Source organism: Panthera tigris, chromosome A3, assembly GCF_018350195.1.
Source record: "Panthera tigris isolate Pti1 chromosome A3, P.tigris_Pti1_mat1.1, whole genome shotgun sequence".
NCBI classification, from domain to species: domain Eukaryota; kingdom Metazoa; phylum Chordata; class Mammalia; order Carnivora; family Felidae; genus Panthera; species Panthera tigris.
The window spans coordinates 61,939,329-61,951,540 of NC_056662.1; the positions used below are offsets into that span (position 1 = coordinate 61,939,329).

The 12,212-nt window shown below is 50.3% G+C and overlaps 1 protein-coding gene across 10 annotated transcripts in view; it reads left to right on the forward strand.

The window, feature by feature from the left end:
- The window catches only part of FAM178B (family with sequence similarity 178 member B), a 114,564-nt gene that overhangs the window by 75,876 nt on the left and 26,476 nt on the right, over positions 1-12,212 (forward strand). The window lies entirely within an intron of this gene.

The window sequence follows — 12,212 nt, forward strand, 5'->3', positions numbered from 1 at the left end:
TGAGTTCATTACGAAAGGAAAAAAAGCCTAATTTTCTTAACATGATCTTATTAGCAAAACAATTGCCTTACACAATTAGCTTCCAACTGCAGCGCCCGCCTGCTGCTCCCAATCCTTGGTAGAGGGTTCCTTCTAGTCACTCAGACCTCCACTGCAGGAAGTCCCCTAATCACCCCTCCCCCACACCTCTCCCAAACTCTCAGTTCATCTTTCTGCTTTATTTTATGCATAGCATGGCCTTCTGCCAGAAATTCTCCTACTGTTTGTTCCTTATTTATGGTGACTCTCCTCTATGTTACCTCCAGGAGAGCAGTCCCTTAGCGGAGTCACCGCTCTTATCCAGCATCTAAAACAGTGCCTGACAAGCCTACGGCACTCTGTAAATCCTTTTTTTGAGTGAACAAACAAGGTGAACAAATTCAGCCTTTGGGGCAATGAGGCCCATTCTCTGGACCTGGCCCCAGTCTCTTCTCTCCTTCCTTCCCCCCACTGTAGGCTACAGCCACAGGGTATTCCTTGCCCATCCCTGAGCCAGGAAGACCCCCGGCCTTCATAGGCACCTCTGTAGTAACCCTCCACTGGGGCCATCCCCCTGCACCTCTCTCTTCAGGGGCGGCTTCAGGAAGCAGGCTTGGCATTTCATCCAGACCCACATCCCCAGGGCCCAGACGAGTGCCAAGTGCCATCTTCCTCAGCTCAGATTCAATCCTGAGTTGGAGAGTTCGATCTCCTGCCTGTGAATCTGGTTGAAAGAGAGGAGGCCTCTCCACAGTCCTGAAAGGAAAGTTGTTGCTGTATATTTGAAAGAACTGGGCTTCTAGAAGCTCTCTCTGAGGCCTGTAGGTGTGAGTACTAGAGCAATGCTTCAATGGGTGCCATTTGCATTAAGCCCAGACACATGGGACTTCTTCCCATATGATCTCAGGAGGCTGACCTCTGCCTTAAGCCTCCCTGCTCAACCCCAAACAGCTAGTGCACTGCATTGCACAAGTCAGAAATTGTAGTCCTGGAAGTCTCTCTCATCCCCAGCTCGTTACCCCTGTTCGTCACTAAATCCTGTCCATTCTGCCCTCCAAATCCCAAACCCTTGTTTGTGGTTGCCTGTCCATGTCAGCTCCATGAGAACAGGTATGTGTCTGGGTCACAGCCACCTCCGTCCCACCTGCTCCTGTTTTCCTATCACATCTGTCACCGGGGTGGTGGTAGTGGCATTTTCTCTGTTCATCTCTCAAAGTCCTCTCTGTGGATACATGGGATTATTGTGTCTCTCCCTCACCTTGCTCCCCTGTTTGCACAGTGGAGTCCAAATGCCTCCAGGGCCCCATGTTGTCCAGCCCCAATTTCCCATTTGCTCCTAGCAGGCCATATTATTTGTACTTGTTTTTCTCACTTTCATATATATATATGTATATATATACGTATACATATATATATATATACGTATATACACACACACACACACACACACACGTATGTGTGTGTTTACATACATATACGTGTGTGTATGACGAACCTCATTCTTTTTAATAGCCACGTAGTATTTCATGGTATGCACACAACCAGTCCTCCATTCTGGATATTTATCCAGGGTACAAGCTTTGTACATCTATGCAGATATTTCTATACAATGAACTCTTTGAGGTGAAATTGCAGTCCTAAAGTATATACGTTTAAAATTTGGCCTCCAAAAAAAGCTGTATCAATTGAGAATACCACCAACGGACATGAAAATGCATGTTTCTACACTGTGTATTCTCAGTTTTGTGTGTTTTAGTCAATCTGGTGAGTGAAAAATGTCATACTCTGATTCTAATTTTTATTTCTCTGATTGCCAGTGGTTTTTTGTGTTTCTTTTATTGTAAGTTATATCTTGATGCTTCTTGCCCATTTTTCTATGAGGCAATCAATCTTCTTATTAACATTGATGATTGTTTGTTATATATGCTTCAGAACTGTATTTTCTCCTAAGGCTGTACATTGTCCTTTTTAAACCTTTGTGCATGATATTTTTCAGTGACCTGAAGTTTGTGGAGTTTTTTTTAAATTTTATTTTAGAATACATTTAGATTTACAGAAAAGTTATGTGGATAATATAAAGGGTTGATTCTAATTAAGTCTTTCTTTCTTTCTTGAAAAGAAAGGCCTTCCCCACCCCAAGATCACAAAAATATTATGTTATATTTCTCCCAATACTTACATTAACTTTGTTACTATTGGTTTTTAATCCCGTCTAGAATCTATTTTTCGGAGGTAGGAGACAGGGCTCTAACTTGATTTTTTCCACCCCTGAAGAGCCAGTGAGGCCAACACCAACTCTTCTTTATGTCTTCATGATCCACCTTTCCCAGCAGACTGGAGACTACCTTCATCATCTCCTAAATTTATGATGTCATTTACCTATTAGTTGAATCAAACAGATTTCAGGAATCCGTGTCTTTTACAGGGTGTTGTTGTAGCTCCAGGGCCTTTGCTCAGTGTTCCTTAAATGTCAGGAGTTAATACAATGGAACAACCTCACCTCCCTTTCAAACAGACACATCAACTAGGGTGATAATTCCTAAAGAGGGTTCATCAGCAGGATGGGTGTCATCTGTTTATTTAGAAATTTTATCTTATTTTCCTAAATAGATAAAGCTTTCAAACTGAATGAAATTCAAAAGGCACTGTAGAGCACATATTTAAAATGTGCCCCTACCAGCCACCCAGCCTGCCTCCATTTCTTGTGTGTGTTTCTGTGCATGTTCTCTCTGCCCTTCTTTTCACTTCAACTAATGTTTTGGCAATCATTCCAAATTGGGTCAGAAAGAGCTTCTAATTCTTCTTTACAGCCACACCGTGGCTGTGGTCTTTAGTTAGCCGCCCCCCGCCCCCCACCCCCTGCTCCCTGTGGGGGCGATGTTGCAGGAGCTTGCTGGCAGCCTTGTTCTGCCCTCACTGGTGGCTGCCCCACTGGGCTTGGTGCCCAGACTGACCCCCAGGAAGGAGGGCGTATTGTTGCGCATTCTGTCACATTCTTAGTCTACTGCCTGGTTAAGCACAAAGTGAGAACTGTCACCAACATTTGTGTGATGCACATCCCCACCCCGCCCCCCGGCCCCCCGCCCCCATCTTGTTGACCAAGACTTCAGGGATGCACTGTAAATTTAAGGAGAGTTGAGCTCAACCATGAAAAATGAAAGTAAATACTGAAGCCAACCATCTGAAATGGGGCCAATGGGAAGGCTTTCCCTTGGAGGAGCATCAGTCTTGGGACTGTGGCCCCTCTGGTGTAGCTCCAGGGGGCTGTGGGGAGGGGACTTGCCCTTCCAGCTCCTGTGCAGGGTCCCCAGTATGTGTTCTGAGCAAACTTCTGCAGACACTCCCAGGAGCCAGCCCTTTTAGGGGGAGGACAGAGGCCAAGGGCTGCTTTCACTCCACTAAAAGCTGATGTACACAGGCTCTGGGACCCACCTCCTTCACCACCCGCGAATGTTTATTAGATATCCTGTGTATGCTGCTTAACTGTGGCCTCCAAAGTGGAAAGGAAGATGAAACCAGCTTGAGCAGGCTGCCGGACCAGCCGGATTCTGACCAGCAAGTAGCAGCTGGCTGCTAAATGCCGGAGCCGTGGGAGAAAGTGGCCTTCAGAGTCTTGAGGTCTTTGAACACTGGGGATAAGAGCACATGCAGGCACACCATAGCTTTCCCCACACCCTCCTTGTTTTCCTTCATCTTCCATGCTGCTCGCTCCCCTCAGGGTAGGGCCAAGGGCTGTACCATGGTAGAGTGTTATGTCCCCCCACCCACCCTTGCACCACCCCCAGCCCCCAACCCTCCCACCCCCAGCTCGGTGCAGGTCCTAGACCACTTCGTTCTCTCTGTCCATCTGCCTCTGCTGCCTTCATGTCCTGGGCGCCGTGTTCCACCATAACTCCCTTCCTGTGTGCTGCCTCATGTGTCCTATCCCTGCCTTGGCCCCTAACCCCTTCTGGCTAACCAGGACCCACTCTGAATCACTGGCCAGCCTCCATGGGGCCCTCAGCAGATTCCAGACATCACCACTTCCTGCTGCTGAAACCTCTGAACACCAGCAGACAGCACTGTCCCTTCTTTCTCCACTGACTTCTCCACCCACACACCTAGTGGACCCACAACTCACCTCCTTCCTTTCCTCCCGACCCCACCTCCCATGGTCAGGACCCCAACAGTCCTATCCCTTCCAGACCTTCTTTACTTATCCCTTCTTACTCCTATACCTTTCACTTTTTATTCTCTACTGACTGTTCCTTAATACATACATGCATTCATGCGTCTCCTCCCTTAGAACAGCAATTCTGCCTTCACCCCCTCCTCCAGCTCCTGCTACACCTCCGAGCTCCCCTTCCCCTGTTCTCCCTTACTCCATCCACCCAAAACAGGCATTCTGAACCCTGCCCCGCCCCCCCCCGCCCCCGCACCGGCCCCGTGGTGGATTCTTCAGAGATCAAGAGTGTCATAGGAAGTTCTCACCTGAGAAAACAGACATTCAGGCTCTGTGGGTGGGCAAGGCCAGAACATTCTAGAAGGAGGCAGCCAAGGTCCAAAAACCCTCGAAATTTCAGAAGGTCTCAAAATCTGGAGGAACAAGAGGCAGGATGAAGGTCATGTCTAGGGGTCAAGGGGCCATGCTGGAGCTGAAAGGGCAGCAAAGGAAAACTGGGTCACAATGAAGCCAGGAGTGTGAGGGGTTGTGGCTGAAGAGGATCTGGCTCACTCTTATGAGTGGGTGTGCATGGGGCGGGGGGGGGGGGTGGTAGGGGTGACCCAAAGAGCCAGAAGTAGAGGAAATGTACTTCATCTGGCACTGTGGCCAAGTTGCCTTATCACCACTGACCTAATGGCCCTTCCTCAGGAACAAGCTTATCATTTTCTTCCTTGACTTCACAGTGTTAATTCTCCTGATTCCCCTCCCCCTCTTTGCCCCATCCTTCTTACTCACCATCATCCATTTCCTTCCTCCACTGCTCCTCAAGCCTCAGTTTGCCTGGGGATTCTGCCCCGGTCCCTCTCCTGTGGTCACTTGGCCCAGTCTCAGGGAGCTTTCCGGGCTGAGTGCTGTGGTGCTCTGTCTATATGGCCCTGCTTCAGGACTCCAGCTCCCCCTCCCCAGGTGCTGAGTTTCACCCTGCCAGTCTACCCCAGGATGCCTCTGCTGAAGATGGTTACCTTATCTGGGGCTGGGTGCCTTCCTCGGGAGCAGCCCAGTGCTGGGGGCACAGTGGCCTGTCTCTCTGCCTCGACCTGGGATATCTCTGAAGGCCCTTGACAGCTCCAGAGGTCCTTGCAGGGTCAACCACGGGTTCTGCTGTGACTACATTGCAACCTGGATTTCCCCTTTGGCTTCCTTCATCCTTACAGGAGGTCGTCTCAAGAGCACCCCTCTCCCCCCTCCCATAAATTCCCTGCATGCTCACCTCCACTTCAGAGTCCACCTCCTAGAGAACTTGACTTGATACCCCATCTTGTCCACATTCATGGCTGCAACTCCAACTATGTGCCAGCAGCTCCCAAGTCAATACCGTTGGCTAGACTTTTCTGCTAAGCACCAGATCTGTGTGGGCAAGTATTTCAGGTTCCACGTGTGTGAAACAGAAGTCACCACCTTCTGAGGAGGACCACCTTCTCCTGTCTTCCTTGTCTCCATGTTGGCATTAGCACGTGCCCACTGTCTGAAGCCCAGGGGCAGTCCCCTCCAGCTCCTCCTCCCCAGCAAAAGACATCTCTCCCGCCACCCTCACACAGTTCCGCCTTTTGTCACAGCGCCCCTGAATTGCTGCCTCCTTCCAGGCTGTCTCCCATCTGACCCATGCCTCCGCTGTCCAGCCTTGTGACCTGGCTTCAGATGCACAGCCAGCCACGTCATGCTTTTGCTTTGTTAAAATCCCTCAGGTTGGGGCGCCTGGGTAGCTCAGTCGGTTGAGCGGCCGACTTCGGCTCAGGTCACGATCTCGCGGTCTGTGAGTTCGAGCCCCGCGTCGGGCTCTGTGCTGACAGCTCGGAGCCTGGAGCCTGTTTCCGATTCTGTGTCTCCCTCTCTCTGACCCTCCCCCATTCATGCTCTGTCTCTCTCTGTCTCAAAAATAAATAAACGTTAAAAAAAATTTTTTTTTAAATAAAAAAAAAAATCCCTCAGGCTTCTATCCTCAGGATGAAATTTAAACAGCAGCACACTAAGACCTTAGTGCCTTCTCTTCCAGTCTTACCTTAACCCCTTCGCATGTCCCCAGCAGGCTCCCAAACTCCAGCCTCCCAAACTTACAATTTGTCCCCGAGTCTTTTCATTTTTTCTTTTTTTTTCTTTTAATATTTTTTGGGAGAGCACAAGTGGGAGAGGGGCAGAGAAAGGGGGACAGAGGATCTGAAGTGGGCTCTGTGCTAACAGGCTGACAGTACAGAGCCTGATGTGGGCTTGAACTCACGAACCGTGAGATCCTGACCTGAGCCAAAGTAGGACACTTAACCACCGAGCCACCCAGGTGCCCCATTGTCTCTGAGCTTTTCAACATCAGTTCCATCTTCCCAAAGAAGCCTCTTCCCTTATCCCTCTCCTCCTTCTCTTTGCCTGGTTAACATTTCCTCGACCTCGAGACTAGGCTCAGACGGGAGACATCTCTCCCAAGATACTTCCTGACACAGGGCCCCTGATTGTTGGCACCCTTGGATGACTCCTTGGGCTAGGAGCGTCTTGAGGGGGGAGGTGTGACTTTGCTTTCTGGGCCCTTGGAGCCTGGAATGATGAGGGACTCGTGTGTGTGCATGCTCATACTCATGGAGCTCTCGCTTTTGGAGGGCAGAGCTCAAAAAGCATAGAGTTGGTTTTTTAGTAGCCAGTTGCAAATGGAAAGATGGCTTGGGCTGGCTAGGAGATGGTACAGTAACATTTTGAATGTGGATTGCATGTAAACCTAGTGAGGAAAGAAGTAGGAAGTATCCAGAGACAGCAGGGGCTGCACCCGGAACTCAAGCATGATCTCAGCTTTTGATAGATAGGGAAGATGGAAAGTGGGACACCAGAACAAGGCAGATTGGCAAACCACGTGGACCAGTGATGGCGCCGGTGGAGAAAACTAAGGCCCATAGAAGGGACTTTTGTGAAGTTGGTTTTGAATAAAGGAGTGCTGTTTTGGTCTGGCAGTGACATGTCGACACTGATGAAGAGAGGACAACACTACCTAATTCCTGGTTTGCTTCCCTCTTCTTTGTTGAGGAGCATCATTTTTCATCTCAACTCCACTACTGATAGAAGGGAATCGAAGCCGCAGACAGCATGGGCAGAGACTGTATGGAAGCCTCCAGCCGTGCGGAATGGGTTTAAGTCCCCTGTGGTGGGTGCAAGCATGTCCCACATCATTGCTGGGGGAGAAGCACGTGGGGTGCCCTGGGTCAACGGAGACCTCTGGAGGTGGGGAGGGAGGGCATGATGAGCTCTCTTCACTCAGCATGGTGTATGCGGCGGGCTTGAGGCGCCCCCCACACCATTCCCCAGGGACAGTTTGTGAGCACATACACAGAAAAGGAAGCTCTGCTTTCTAGGATTCCTAAGAATAAATACTACCAGACTAGCCTCATTTATGTTTTGACAGGCCAACCAGAATAGTACTCTGGAAAGGACCGTCTGGGCTTTTGTAGGGCGCTTGGTAGAGACTACCATTGTATCCTGAGGATGACAGGAGAAATGTGGGGCTTCTCATCACAGGCGCTGCTGGCCATCAGAGCCTGCCTGGAGGGCAGGCCCCCAGGACACCCAGAGGCTTGTCTTCACTGACAGGTTGGTCAGGGCAGACCCGGTATCTCAGATGAGGCCATTAATGGAACAACGGTCAGACACACACATGACATGAATACAACTGACAGCGAATGGAAGATTCCAGAAGATCTCAACAAACCACAATGACAGTCTGAGAGGAAAAGGGAGACCCAGCTGCACAATTAACAACAGGATCTGGGAAATGAGATTTGACAGCAAGACGTGTGAGAGAGACTTTGGGCTCAATCTGTGATCAGGGTGGCCAGGAAAATGGGCGTTAGTTAGGGCCAGCTCTGAGCACCTCACTGACTAGAATGTTGACAACCCCCAGGGCCTTTGGAGGACCCAACCCACAGCAGCAGAAAGATTCTGAAAGAGAGAAAAGTGTAGTGTAGCTGTTACACCTGGAGAAGAGGGAACTATGGGAAATATGGCTACTTCCCTCAGGTATGTTGAGGACCTAACTAAATAGACAAATATGTGGACGTTAGATGGGGTGACTTTGTTTTTAATTTTTTTTAGCGTTTATTTATTTTTGAGAGCACGAGCAGGAGAGGGAGGGGCAGAGAGAGAGGGAGACACAGAATCGGAAACAGGCTCCAGGCTGTGAGCTGTCAGCACAGAGCCCGACATGGGGCTCGAACCCACAAACTCTGAGATCATGACCTGAGCTGAAGTCAGATGCTTAACCAACTGAGCCACCCAGGTGCCCCTTAAGTAAGCTCTGTGCCCAATGAGGAGCTTGAACTCAAGATCCTGAGATCAAGAGTTGCATGCTCTACCGACTGAGCCAGCCAGGCGCCCCTAGATGGGGTGACTATTAAGATGTTTTCTAAGCCTGAGGTTCTATGGATTTCCTCAGAATACCAAAAAGAAAGAGAAAAGAAAGGTGGTAAGGAGGATTGGAGTTGGGTCATAATTGTCCATAGGAACTTTATTTACTAAATAATAGTAACCTTTTTATTTAGTTCTACATTTGTGAAAGGACACATCAAAGGTAGATACTCAGTGCACTTAGCAAAGGGGACCGTATGTATAACTACGACTATATCATAGGACCATAGATAGAATGTCATCTGCTCCCCAGAAGCCCTCTTGAGCCTCTCCCAGGCATTCCCTCTACAGAGAAAACCACTTCCCCGACTTCTTTTCCATAGATTAGTTTAGCCTGTTTTTGAACATGTGTATAAATGGGACTGTACAGAGTATTCTCTCTTATGTCTGGCTTCCTCAGCATAGTGTCAACACTTCGTTTGTGGGATTCATCCATGTACAAGTGAGCTGTTGTAGATGGATCCTTCATGTTGTCATGTGGAGGTCCACTGTAAGGATCCATGACTGTCTGCATCCCGCCATCTCTTCCTGTCTGCACTGTGCATGCCCACACTGACGAGTACCCTAACCTGTGTGTGGATGACTGGGCAGACTACCAAGGAAGTTGCCCTAACCTCTAAGCCTAGGGCTTAGTTCTTCTTGCCTGGGTAGCACATGCTCACATGCAAGGTGGACTCCAAGTGAAGAGGGGGTAGCATAAGAGGTGGCTATGATGCATGGGAGGCGTTGTGGACAGTCCCTGAGAGGCAAGCCAGGCAGATGCCCTGAGGCAGGGTTGTGGGCAGCTTTTCCACAGCGGAACAGGCCACTGTTGTTGCTTCCTGAGCTGCCCTAGAGACGTGGAAAAGGCAGCTCACGCCTTTGGCCAGATGCCTGATGGCCTTTTAGGGTAGTTCAGCCTTGGCAGGGCCTGGTTCCCCTCCAGAGAAGCAAAGATGAGGGGCCCCAGAGGGGGCTGCGTTGACCAGTGTGTTTGTCCCAACATCCTAGTGACCCACTCTGGTTGGTGCCTGGCTCCTGGCTGGGTTGCCCCTTGCAGGAGCTAGAGGGAAGGTTGGATGCTGGGAGGCAGAACGCCTGCTTTCCACTTCCTGGCTCTGCTGTGGATTTGGGAAAGTCATTTCCAGATTTCCCAGAGCCTTAGACTCCTCTTAGCGCTAATCCAGTGTCCTGATCTTACAGAGGCCCGTGGGGGGCAGGGGCGGGGAGGGGCAGGGCTGAGGCAGAGGCAGAGGCCTGGCCTGGTGTGAGCTTAAGGCTGGAGCTTGTTTCCTTATATGACAGTGGCTGGGATGGCTCCAGTGGCTTCTGCATCCTCCTTTGTCCAGCTGGTTTGAGTTCCAGAGAGGCCTTGCCGGGTGGGGTCGGGCAACTTCTAGGAGAGGAAGAGCCCCTGGCCAACCTCAGCTGAGCCCATGGCTCCTTTTTCTTGCCCCCTACACAGTTTGGGTGTTATTTGGGGTGAGTCCTTGCGTTTTCTCCTCTGTAGAGTAAGTTCTCAGTCTAAAATTAAAAAGTGGCCCTGTCCCCTGTCCCTGTGTCCCGGTGGGAACTGAGATCGTGTTTAAAAGGCAGGAGACCATCAGAATGAAAGGCAGTGCACAGGGGGGGACGGCGAGGGGGAGCATGTCACCTTCAGATGTGGGTTCCTTTTCATCCATTCACCCAGTGCTTTTTCTGGTGCTTTTCTTCTTTTCTGGACAACAACCCTGTCCTGACCCACCCAGCCTGCCTCTTCCCTTCTGGAACCACCCCGGCTCTGCTTCGCTGGCCTGCCAGCACCCCCACCCCTAGGTTGGCCCCTCCCCGCCCTCTGCAGGGTAAAGGAGCTCCCACACAGGCCTGGGTTTTGGATTAATGAAGCCCAGATGCAGGCCTTCTGACTCTGGCTACAAGTTAGCTTTGGAGTAGCAGCACAGAGGGGCCATTTACCGCCCACTGTGCTCCAGGCCCAGCTGCTGCCGGGGCTGCTGGGGAACAGCTGGAGAGCAGGTCCTGACTGCCAATGAGGTGGAAGCCATGCGGAGTGTGTGGTGTGGCCAGGGAGAAAATGGAGGGTGGGGCTCTGGGTGAGGGGTAGGGGTCTGGCTGCACTCACAGGATGATGAGGGGCTCCTGTTTGCTATCCCATGGGGCAGTCTAGATGAGGCTGCCTCTCCACAGGTCTCTGGTCTGGTTGGAATGCTGAGGGGCTCCGCAGAAAGGGGTCAAGGCTAAAAGGAGAGAGGGTCAGGGAGGGCCCCATGGGTTAATGTCAGGTCTTCCGATCAAGAATGGACCAGGGAGGGGCACCTTCGGCTCAGGTCATGATCTTGAAGTTCCTGAGTTTGAGCCCTGCATCAGTCTCTATGCTGACAGCATGGAGCTTGCTTGAGATTCTCTTTTTCTCTGTCCCTTGCCCACTCACCCTCTCTCTCAAACACTAAAATAAAAAAAGGAATGGACCAGGAATGGCTGGCCCCTCCCTGGGTTGCCAGATAAAATATAAATATTGCACGGGAGAAACTTAATGCTAAGCAAATTACTCTGCTTATCCATAAGAAGTTCAAATCTAACTGGGCAGCCTATATTTTTACTGGCTAAATCTGGCAATCCTGTCTCTCCCTGCAGCTGAATTTCTTCTTTAAGTAATAGTTTTATTGAACTACAACATACAAACAAACAGAACACAGACCATCAGTGTATGGCTCAGTGGATTGCCACAAATCGAGCACATGTGAGACCAGCCCTCTGGTCATGAAATGAAACAGGAGCAGAACCTGCCTATCCCCCAAGCATCACCACTATTCCCGGCTTCCAACAGCTGCTATTTGCCTATTTTTATACTTGGTGTAAATTAAATATAAATTAAATCATACACAAGTATTCTTTTGTACCTGGCTTCTTTCACATGACACTGTGAAGATCCATGCCTTCGGATACAGTTTTAACTCACTGTCGTTAGGCATAGGGTTGAGTTGTGTAGATGGAGCCCAATCTGTGAATGCATTCTGTTGGCATATCAAGAGTACACTTCTGCCTCTCGTGTGTGTGTGTATGTGTGTACCTGGGAGTAAGATTGCTAGGTCATGGGGTGAGCACATGTTCATCTTTAGTAGATCTTGCCAAGCAGTTTCTCAAAGTGGATTAAATTCCCACCTGCTGTGTATGAGCATCTCTGTTGATGCTCACCAGCAGCGAGCATTTCCCATCTTTTTCAGGTTCTCCTTTCTGGTGTATGGTGGTGTTGCCTGCAGCCTCTATTTTTCCTCTTTCTAATCAAGAACCTGTTGCTTTGTTGATTCCTCTGACTTTCATGACTAAGTGCTAAGAAAATCAACAAGGCCCCTGCGTCAGCCTGCTCAGCCCCACAGGAGCCGTTCAAGGAGACATCCCTCCCCCACCTCAGTTCCATCACCCAGGAGCCTCCCTCACTTGAGGCCTGGGCAGCAGGAGGCTCTGCCCTGGGGAAGTTGCAGTGGAGCCCAGACCATTAAGCCCGGAAGTGGCTGGGCTGGATCCTGCCTCCCTAAAGTACTTGCTCGGCATTTCCCAGTGCTGCCCGTGGCAGGCTGTTCCCGATATCCGCCCAGTCCCTTGTGGTGTCCTTCCAGGGAGGTGGCTGAGGGCACCT